The following is a 12,328-nucleotide window of genomic DNA, read 5'->3' as shown; positions in this document are numbered from 1 at the left end:
GCCGACAATCACCATAAGTACACAGACCTCAGTACTGTACACACAACCACAGAATTTCCTGGTTATGTCATCAAATGTAACCCCTACTATATATTATATGTGTAACAGTCTGATATCTCACTGGGTTGTTACCAGATATGATGTCACTAACTATGGTGTACAGTACATATGCAGGCCTTACTGCATGACATATGTCCAAAGGTTGTCAGGGTTGTGCCTGGAAGCACATACACAGGGCCAGTATTCACATGTTTCTGTGATAACCTCATACATTTACTGTTGTAACAGGGTGTGTTGCACCATATGTCCTATGAGGGATTTGAAGTCACTAACTCTCACGGCTGTCACCATCAACAGACTGCACTCCTCAAGCTACCTTCTGCAGTTCACAGATAGGGGCTCAGTGGGTAACACCTGAAACAAAAGGCACCACACACTGGCCAGTCTGCAGATGGCCCTACAGATGGGTGTTCCCTCATTAACATAGCACTGACATGGCAGGTATGTAAACATGTAGGACAGCCATATACACACACCCTGTTAAACCAACATTGCTCCAAATGCAGTATAGCAGTACTAACAGTCTGCAGTCAGTAAGGCACAACCCCTTCCTGTGTGTTGGTCTGTCTCCACAGTGTATGTTGTTAGAGGTACACCCCAACCAATCTGAGATGCTGTTTGCCAAACAAAAAATCGAGTTCCTGCTCATAGTGAATGAAATGCCCAACAGCAACATGATGTTCCTAGATATTGGAGTGTGTTTCCATGCAATTGGCTATGGGAATGTTATCACAGCTGTCCCACATGCAATCAGCTACAGGAGGGCTGCAGTTCATGCAGAGACCATCAGCTGATCCTGAGCATCACTTAAAATACACATGCTGCTGCCTAAGCCTGTAAGTCTCCACATCCACCAGAGAAGGAGTAAGAGAGGCAAACAGAGGCACAGAAAAGCCAGGGAGGGGTGGGAGAGTAAAACTTATGCATGTTTGTGTCACACACCTACCAGTACAGGATACCAAACCCCCGACGACTATGCAGTGCTATCACATGTCCATGCAGTTATTGGATGCGCCACATAGGTTACGTGTTGAGGAGTCCTCAGAACGTATATATGATGATGAGTAACATCTGCAACAGGGATGTGGTAGCTATGTGGTAGGTGTATTACCCATGCCTGCCTGCATGAACAAGTGTCAGCGTCAACACAGCCACACTATCACAGGGACACACACACATTGCCACACTTGGCAGGGCCATGAATACAACTCATCACTAGTGGGATTGCCACAATACAGTACTGTGCAGGTATCACATGCACCACAGGGGTCATACGGAGGTTATATGTGCAAAGGGTATGTGGAGGTGTCTGACAGCAGACAGCGTGCTTCAGTATGCCAATGGGGGGTTGTAGTGAGTGTTAATGTGGTCATATGCATCATACACCACCCACACAGACACAGGTGCCAGTACTGACATGCATGTGTGCACTGCTTCACAGGTGTGTTGTGGTTGATGATGCCAGACAGCTATACAAGGGTAGGTCATGGGTATACCTTGGCATCTGTCCACATGACAATGGTCTGCATTGTGGCTCAGGGCTGTAGTGTCTGGAGTTGCCCACACAGGTAGGTATTGCGTGTGGCCAATGCTGTGCATTGCTTGCCATGTATGTGTTCCTTAGTCCATGATATGGACAGTGTCTGGGATGTGCACACCTCCCACATGCATGTACACTGACATGTGGAACTGTACCTGGGGTGTCTGGCCTATGTTGTGTACAGTGATCATTATCATCAGATGTGCCAGTCCTGGCCTCATGTTGCTGGAACTGTTCATAAACAGCGGGTTGGCCCTGCATCTACATTGATAACATGATACCGGTATTCCCTGGTGTCAGTGGCATCTGTCCATACAGGGCTTGTGTTTCAGGCATGTTATATCCTTTTTGGGTCACATTTGATGGCATCACAGGTGTTGCAGGTGTCCAGTGGAGAACATGGGGGAGGTGCACTGTCAGCATATACATGCCTATTGGACTGATGGACAGGGTGCCATGCCCTCTGTAGCCAACTGCAATCACACCATGGTTACTATCAGGGGACAATATGCAGGGTACTACCAACATAGCGGCTGTTGTCCAGGCAAGTGTATGTGTGGGTAATACAAGGCTTGCTAACGTTGTTCAGCTGACATTGATGTGACATTTAGGGGTATGGATTTGCACCCCAGACGCTTGGCTATTTCACATCTGTTATCCCTGTATGGTGGACATTGTGATATATACTTGGCCCGCAATATAAGAAGGTTGCAAAACCTGCTCCACATTGAGTCCAGTTGTTACACATTCACAACCACTGCCACACAGGATACGAATGACAAAAACAGACGCACACACAGACACACGCCTGCCATGTCTGGGATTAGAACTCCTACCTAACTAGTATATTACACTGTAGCACTAAACCGTTATAGGGTGCACCACAGAGATTACTGAGGCTCTCCTTCCCCAAAGGTGTATTTCACAGTGAATGACATCAGCAGGATTGCCAAAATAGGGCAATTGAATTATAGTTAGTGTGACTAGCCTAAAATGCATTGCTCCCTACACAAACATAGTAACACACACAAAACATCCACCAGTGCCGTGTGTGGGGATAGAACCCTTACCAGAGTTCTATATCACACTACAGCATGATGCTGTTATAGGATGCACCATGGAGATTACTGGAGTTCTCTTTCCCTAAAGGTGTATTTCACAGTGAATGACATCAGCAGGATTGCCAAAGTAGGGCATTTGAATTGTAGTGAGTGTGACTAGCCTAAAATGCATTGGTTTGTACACAAAAATAGTAACACACACAAAACATCCACCAGTGCCATGTTTGGGGATAGAACCCCTACCAGAGTTCTATATCACACTACAGCATGATGCTGTTATAGGATGCACCATGGAGATTACTGGAGTTCTCTTTCCCTAAAGGTGTATTTCACAGTGAATGACATCAGCAGGATTGCCAAAGTAGGACATTTGAATTGTAGTGAGTGTGACTAGCCTAAAATGCATTGCTTCATACACAAACATAGTAACACACACAAAACATCCACCAGTGCCATGTTTGGGGATAGAACCCCTACCAGAGTTCTATATCACACTACAGCATGATGCTGTTATAGGACGTACCACGGAGATTACTGGAGTTATCCTTCCCCAAAAGTTTGGCAGGATTGCAAATGTAAATTGTAGTGAGTGTGACTAGCCTAAAATGCATTGCTCTGTATACACACACACACACACACACACACACACACACACACACACACACACACACACACACACACACACACACAATTGCCAGGTCTGGGATTAGAACCCCTACCTAACTATTCTATCACACTACACAGCTATAGGACGCGCTATGGAGATTACTGGGTTACAACCTTCCCAGAGGTGTATTTCTAGGTGGATGACATCAGTAGCTTTGCCAAAGTAGAGCATTTGGATTGTAGGGAGTGTGACTACTCAAAAAGGCATTGCTCTCTACACAGACAGACACACACAAACACACATACTTGCCAAGTCTGGGATTAGAACTCCTACCTAGCTAGTTTATCACACTACAGCAGTACACAGTTATGGGACACACCATGGAAATGACTGGGTTACAACTCTCCCAAAGAAGTATTTCACAGTGGATGACCTCAGCAGGCTTGTCGTAGTAGGGCTAAGGGGAAGGCAGTTTGTGTGCATGGGCCATAACCCTTTCATCTAGAAGTTGACACATCACGTGTGGACACACACAGGGTCATATTCCACAGTTACATTTGTACAGCTGCTAGATGACTACTTCCTTGTACATTCATGTTGCACAGCTAGCACGTGCACCACATAGTCTGAAATGCTGACAGATACCAGTGGCTAGTATCTACAGTGAGTGACATCTGAACCTCATGTGGTTGTGGCCCTTTGGCTGTGTGCCTGGTGGGACAGGCCTAGATGGCTCCTTGTCACAGTCACCCCCTTCCACACATCTATGTACGCCTACCATTGGCTTATTATAGTGTGTTGTCCTTAGATATATGTCTGTATTCCTATGCACTGTGTGTGCAAAGCATGTGTGGTGCATACTGAGGAGTATCTGCACTATCATCTGCAACTGCCAAATATGTCTGGTCCACTGGTATTTGCAGACATGGCCTTCATGTGTTTGTGTGTGTGAGCATGCCCAGTATGACCTTTCAGTATGTTGTTGACTGACATTGCCTTCATTTCTCTAAGTATGTGAGCATGCCCAATATGCCCGTCTGTACTGAATGTATGGATCAAGTCCAGGTAGTCTGTACTGCAGTGCTGACCTGTGTGTTGTACACCTACAGGTAGCATACTGTTTCTGCAGGGTATCTATCATTTGGCATTGACTGTTACTACATTCTACATTGGATGGGGGGCACACCTGACTATTTCTATATTTCTACACAGGATTGGGGGGCACACCTGACTGTTGCTATATATCTTCATAGGATGGGGGGGCACACCTGACTATTTCTACATTTCTACACTGGATTTGGGGAGGCACACCTCACTGTTACTACATTTCTATGTGGGATGGGGGGACACACCTGACTATTTCTACATTTCTACACAGGATTGGGAGGGCACACCTGACTGTTACTACATGTCTGCGTAGGATGGGGGAGCACACCTGAAACTTGTTCACATTTGCTATGACTGTACTGGTATGTCAGGTACTCCATTTCATTCTGTAGTCTTACCTATCATGCTGACTAAAGACATACCAGTGTACTACAGATCTTAGCTTTTATTTACCTACATATTAGTTTCTGACTTCCTACCTTTCAGAACTGAAGTCCCACTGCCTAACCTGCAGTAGTCTGTCTGTGTAGGCCTGGGGGGGGGGTTACCCATAGGCCTCATTCAGAGACCATAGCACAGCCTTTGTTTGTGTTTGTCTACACCTGTCCTGCTGGCTGTGACTGTTGTTGGGTATGTGTACCCCCCTGACTGGCATGTGTGAGTCACTTACCTTGTGGGTGTCCCAGTATTGAGGGTGGTGCTGTAGGGCTGCCTATGTTGGATGCACATAGTACACTCCCTACACATGGTTGAGCACAGGTAGTGTAATGTTTGGCATCCCTTTTACTGTATGTGAGTCAGAGAAATGTGTTATTCCCTGGGTCCCTCCTGTGTCAGTGTATGTGCTATGTGTTGCCTCTTTGCCAAGACCAGGGCATACTGGGCATGCCTCCTGCTGCCTACTGGGGCAGGCTCAGGTTGTTCCTCCTCCATGTCACTCTGTGCCTGTGCAGGCCTTGGCAATGGTGGGGGGGGGCTGTGTGGCCCTGCCCCGTGCTGTTTCTGCTGCAGCTATTTCCGCAGGATGATATTGTGTAGCATGGCACATATGAGGAAAATTTGGGTACATGTAGCTGGTGAGCATTGCAAGGCTCCACTGAATGTGTCCAGGTACTGGAACCGTGACTTAAGCATCCCAAACACATGCTCTACTATAATTCTGGTCTATGCGTGTGCCTCATTATGGAGCTCTTGTTCGGGTGTGTGTGTGCATTTCTGATGGGTGTCAGCAGCCACAGCTCCAGTGCGTATTCAGCATTCCCCATTAGGTGACCATGAGGGATGTCCCCATTGGCAAATCTCTGGTACAGCTGCGTCATAGCTTCCAGGGCAGCCAGCACACACATTCATTATTATGCCCTGGATATTGCACACGACCTGGCAGTTGATGGAGGAGAAGCCCTTGCAGTTGATGTAGATCCTACCCCGCTCACCTGGTGGTGCTTTGATGCATATGTGCATGCAGTCTATAGCACCCACTACCTCAGGATACTCTGCTGTTTGGTGGAAATGTTGCATATTGCTGGTCAACGCCTCATGGGTGTTAGGGAAATATACATGCTCACTAACATGTGCTGACATGGCATCCAGGAACTGTTGGAGTACCCTGGATGCTAATGCCTGTGAGATCCTCATCATATCCCCAGTTGGCCTTTGGAAGATACCTGTACCTAGTATTCTTAGGCCTACACATACCTTGGTACCCACTGGGATGGGTTCCCCTCTGTTAGTGCTGTGTGTCAGGTGTGGCCAGCACAGCTCAACAGTTTGTTGTAGGAGGTCCCTGTCCACCCTATAGTGCTCCACTATCTCCAGCTCATGCAGCCCGTGGTAGGTTACCATTGGTCTGTACACTCTTCTCTGTCTCCTCACTGTGGGTTGGTCGACATGCATTCACATCCTCACCACCCTCAGCCTCTTCCACAAGTTGTTGTATGATAGCTATTGCAGCCCCTATCATTTTGCTATTGTGAGTTTTAAAAGTTCCCCGCATGTTTGCACTGGTGGTGTAGAGTGTGGGAAAAAACAGAGGGGAAGGTGTTTGCATAGTTTATAGTAGTGTTCTGGGCTGGGCTGGTCTCCTGCCTGTGTAATTGGCTGATTCTGATACATTTCACCTGCCAGCTATGCTAGTTCTCCTTGGTTACCTTCCTACTGCTGTTTTCCCTTCCCATTGCCTTCCTGTTTAAGCCCGGGGGCACACCATGCAAAGAGAGTGCTCAAATTTGCACAGTGCTGCTATTTCCTAGTTTAACTTTTATAACCTTTAAAACCCGGTGCGCGGCACGCACACTCGGATAGGCAATATAAAGAGTGCTAGGCAGATTCAGACATACCCCCTAGCTTAGCTGTGCTAAGCTAGGAGCAAATCCAGGCCACAGGGCTCCAATCCGCTTGCAATATGCCTGACACCCCCCATGATGTCAGCTAACTCCTAGGCTTGCACCAAGCTATTCCTACTCTTATACTGTTGGGACCTGACTAGCATGCTTGGGAAAACTGGGATTCACTATCATTCCCCTCATTTGAATCAGATTGCCTGCTAATGCATAGTTACATGTCTCACACTGAGTCTTCCCCCTTAGCAACCACTACTCACTGGCCATGTTGTCTTCTGCCTGCCACTGCCTTGCATGGCAGAATAGTGATTTTAATTAGAATGCTTAATTTAGGTTTATTTTGTTATTTTCCCCCTAATCCCATTTGCACGCAGCTGCCCTATGCTTAAACAGCCGAGATCGGTTAAAAAAAATAAAAGTTTTTTTTTTTTGGCAGCTTGCAATGCCAATGGCCTTATACTTGGCCATTGGCATGCTTCCTAACTGATATGCAGCCTTTATTTGGAGCTGTCACAGCTCCGTTTTGGAGTTTGCAGAAATGTACTCGGTTACTAACTGAGAACATTCCTGCAGATTGCACTAGTCCTGCACGGCTTGTTGCAAGCCTCCTGGATCGCATATTCACCTCATTTGCGTGGATTTTTCCTGCAAATGGGGTGATTTGCATACAGGGGCTTAGTCCATGCAAGATTAGTGCAGGAGCGCTCGTGCACACCACTACAGGCTGTTCATGTATCACACGGCAGATATATTGTCCGCTAGAGCTCCTGCACTGATCTTGCACGCCGTGCATGGCATAGAGAATCCGGGGGGCAGAGTGATATGACTGTGTTGTAAAAATAAGAAAACATAATCACATGCAGCAGGGTTCATATGTAAAAGACTCTGCATAATAAACTTGTTATTGACAGGTTTTTACATCAGCACCATGTTAGTAAACTAAATAAACTTTGTGCTGACACACAAATAGCAATTATCAAGTTAGTTGCTGTTTTAAAAGCTGGAACACAACCAGTGCTGCCATAAAATTGGTAATCATGAGAGAAATGTGCAGGTAATCAACTTAAAATCTGTTGCACATCTTGTGCTTTTGTACAACTTTTTTTAATAGGCACTTTCACATCAGGACAACAAAGGCATTCACAAGTTACAAGGAATCATGACTGGCTTTCTAATAGTACCCATTTGTTATATATTCTTGAAATGGATTTCAAAAACTGCACTTGAAATGAATTGTTTGTCATCAATTTCAAGGGCAAAAAAAGTTTGGTTATAATAGGAGACCCACTCATAACCATCAATATGTTATTTTTCTAAATATATGCCATTACTAATTTCTTAAGCCCACAAAACTTCTTGAGTTTCAAATTTAGTCACATGCAAACACAAACACAGACACTTTCCATTTTAAATGTATATGCACATATGTTGAGTGCATGAATATGAGTTAATAGCTTTGGTAACTTCCTATAGAGACTATTATAATAATACTGTAACTGTTCTTCTTACTGTGAATTTGTTACATTATTTATGCTAAATTATGCTGGGGTGCCTTCTGTGCGGAGTCTGCATGTCCTCCCTGTGGTTGCGTGGGTTTCCTGCGGGTGCTCCGGTTTCCTCCCACATCCCAAAGACATGCTGCTGGTGGATTGGACACTCTAAACTGGCCCTAGGTGTGTGAGTGTGCCTTCTGTGGAAGGTTACGGGCTGGCAACTCGACACCGTAAAACTCCACTGCCATTCAATGTGCGGACAAGGTGATCCGCTGTGGCGACCCCTAACCGGGGAATAAGCTGAAAGAAGAAGAAGAAGAAGATTTATGCTAAATTATATTATACACCAATTTATTTTGTGTTCCTGTCCGAGCAATGGCTAAAATGGGTTTCTGTGAGTCAGTCTATAACCGCAGCTTAACAATGCATAAAATAAATATTTTTTGGAGAATACCATACTGATCACTTTTTGATTATACTGAACATTTATTTATACATCTGGAGATGGTTCCAGCTTTATATTTATATGTATATATATATATATATATATATATATATATATATATATATATATATGGATCTACCTGACTACATCGACAGTTCAGAAGAGAGAAAACGACTTCACCGACGCCAGAAGATTGACAAGTTAGAAGACTGACGGAGGAAAACACCGACGCTGAGAACACTGAGATGGGGAAAGGATGTGTAAGTATGCGGTAGTGACGGACGTTAGGGTGCAAGTAAGGTAAGTGTGCGATGTTGATGGTCTGTAGGGATAGGGGTGGGATAAGTGAGTTAGGTTTAGGGCGCGGGTTAGGTAAGGGTGCGAGTAAGGTAAGTGTGCGATGTTGACGGTCTGTAGGGATAGGGTGGGATAAGTGAGTTAGGGTTAGGGCGGGTTAGGTAAGGGTGCAGTAGTGATATTTTTGGGTTAGGCGGGTTAAGTGAGTTAGGTTAGGGCAGGTTAGGTGAGTGTGCGATAGTGACGGACCTTAGGGTTAGGGTTTCGGTTTGGGTTGTAGATAGTTCTGTATGTAAGGGTTAGTGTTAGTTTGTAAGGATTTTGGTGTGCTTGTGTTGTGTGTGTGGTTTTTGGACAGAGGATTTGTTTTGTTTGTTGATTGTTGTTGTTATGATGTGTCGAGTGTATGAGGTGTCGTGTTTGTGAACTGTCGATCTTCTGGCGTCGGTGAAGTCGTTTTCGCTCTTCTGAACTGTCGATGTAGTCAGGTAGATCCATATATATATATATATATATATATATATATATATATATAGTTTCACTTCATAATCTCGAAATGCTGAAATACCGAATTTCAGCATTCTGAGATCATGAAGCCGAAAATTCAGAATGCCGAAAGTGCATAAGACCAAATTTGAATATTTTGAATTCGCACTTATGCATTTCTGATACATTGTGTATAGTGTTATGCTGCCTGAAAATGCACGCGACTGAGTGTTTGTGTGTGTTTTTGCATGTTGTATGTGTGGGTAAGGGTAGGGAGGTGTAAGCATGAGTGTGAGTGTTTGATTTGTTGGTTTTTGTGTATGTGTGATGTGTATTTGTGTGCGAGCGAGTGGAGAATGCCGTGGTATTTTTTTTTTATGTTATGTGCGATCTCGGAGTTGGTATATATAAGTAGGGGAGGTGTGAGGGGCGCAGCCCCCCAAATGGGGGGTGCAGGGTGGGCTTGCCTCCCTGCTTATATGCAGTGTAGGGTTGTTTGGTTTGTGTGCTGTGGGTGGAATGGTGTGTGTGTTATGTGGTGTTTAGTGTATGTATGTTCTTGATTGTGGGATTAGGTATTGTGAATGGTTCGACTTCATGGTCTCAGAATGCTGAAATTCGGTATTTCAGCATTTCAAGATTATGAAGTGAAACTATATATATATATATATATATATATATATATATATATATATATATATATATATAGGGTTCCTATTACTTGATCAAAAATCCCTTTAGGCGAATACAAAGACGTCGAACCGAAAACTGCGAATTTCGAAATGTTAATTTGTTTTGGTTTGCCCTTCTGCGGTACAGCTCCGTAAGGTAAGTGTGCGATAGATAGGACTTTAGTGTTAGGATTTGGGTTAAGGTAAGTGCATAGATAGGTACTGTATGTAAGAGTTAGTGTAGTGTTAGGTGTAGGGTTTTTTTAAGTTTATGTATATGTATTATTTATTTTGTTTAGGTGTATGTCTGTAGGGGATGTGTGCGGTAGTTACGGGCCTTAGGGTTAGGGAGGGGTTAAGGAGAGTGCATAGATAGTTGAGTTTGTGGGGTTTAGTGTAGTGTTGGAGGTAGGGTTTTGGTGGTTTAGTTTAGGTTAGAATTATGGTTTGTTTAGTGTATGTATGTGGTTTATTTATTCTGCTTGGGTAGTTAATATGTAGCGGGTGGTGGGGTTGGCCGACTATGACAGTTTGATACATTTTTTTTTCGCGTTTTAGTGAGTTCGGAATTTTCGCAGTTCACAGTATAGGGGTCGATGTTTAGGTATTCACGCATAGGTTTTTTTCGCTTTGCTAATATATACCCATATAGATATATATATATATATATATATATATATATATATATATATATATATATATATATATATATATATATATATACATACATACATACAAACATACACACACACACACACACACACACATATATATATATATATACATACATACATACAAACATACACACACACACACATATATATATATATATATATATATATATATATATATATATATATATATATATATATATATATATATATATATATATATATATATACAGTGGATATAAAACGTATACACACCCCTGTTAAAATGCCAGGTTTTTGTGATATAAAAAAATGAGACCACAATAAATAATTTCTAAACTTTTACCACCTTTAATGTGACCTATAACCTGTACAATTCAATTGAAAAACAATCAAATCTGTTAGGGGAAAATATATAAAAAATAAAAAACATACAATACTCTGGTTGCATAAGTGTGCACACCTTTAAATTAATACTTTGTTGTGTGTACACACCCTTAAACTAATACTTTGTTAAAGCAGCTTTTGATTTAATTACAGCATTCAGTCTTCTTGGGTAGGAGTCTGTCAGCATGGCACATCTTGACTTTGCAACATTTGCCCACTCTTCCTTGCAAAAGCACTCTGAATCTCTCAGATTTCGAGGGCATCTCTTGTGCACAATCCTCTTCAGGTCGCCCCACAGATTTTCTATTGAATTTAGGTCTGGGCTATGGCTGGGCAATTCCAAAACTTTAATTTCCTGCTGGTGAAGCCATTCTTTGTTGATCTGGATGTATGCTTGGGGTCATTGTTGTGTTGGAAGGTGAAATTCTTCTTTATCTTCATCTTTATAGCAATTGCCTGAAGGTTTAGGGCCAAGGGTGACTGCTATTTGGAACTGTTCATAATTCCCTCCACCTTGACTAAGCCCCCATTCCAGCTGAAAAAAATGAACCCCAAAGCATGATACTGCCACCAACATGCTTCATCGTGGCCAAAAAGTTCAACCTCGGTCATATCAGACCATAACACATTTTCCCACATGCTTTTGGGAAACTTGATGTATTGTTTTGCAAATTTTAACTGTGCCTGGATGTTTTTCTGTGTAAGAAAAGGCTTCCATCTTGCAACCCTACCCCATAGTCCACACAAGTTGAGAATATGGGAGATTGTTGTCACATGTAGTACACAACCAGTGCTTGCCAGAAATTCCTGCAGCTCCTTCAGTGTTGCTGTAGGTCTCTTGGCAGCCTCCCTGACCAGTTTTCGTCTTGTCTTTTCATAAATTTTGGTGGGACGTCCAGTTCTTTGCAACGTCACTGTTGTCCCATATTTTTTCCACTTTTTGATGACTGCCTTCACTATGTTCCATGGTATATCCAATGCTGTGGAAATTTTTTTGTACCCTTCTCCTGACTGATACCTTTCAAGAATGAGATCCCTTTGATGCTTTGTAAGCTCTCTGCAACCCATGGCTTTTGCTGTAGCAGGCAACTGAGTAAATATCAGGAAAGTCCTACTAGGACAGCTGAACTTTATTTAGGGTTAATCAGAGTCTCTTTAATTGATGGCAGGTGTGTACCCAAGAAG

The sequence above is a fragment of the Protopterus annectens genome, chromosome 2.part2 (assembly GCF_019279795.1).
Source record: "Protopterus annectens isolate FY-2018-M chromosome 2.part2, PAN1.0, whole genome shotgun sequence".
Classification (NCBI taxonomy): Eukaryota; Metazoa; Chordata; order Ceratodontiformes; family Protopteridae; genus Protopterus; species Protopterus annectens.
The sequence above is the reverse complement of the archived record's forward strand: the minus strand, read 5'-3'. Positions refer to the sequence as shown.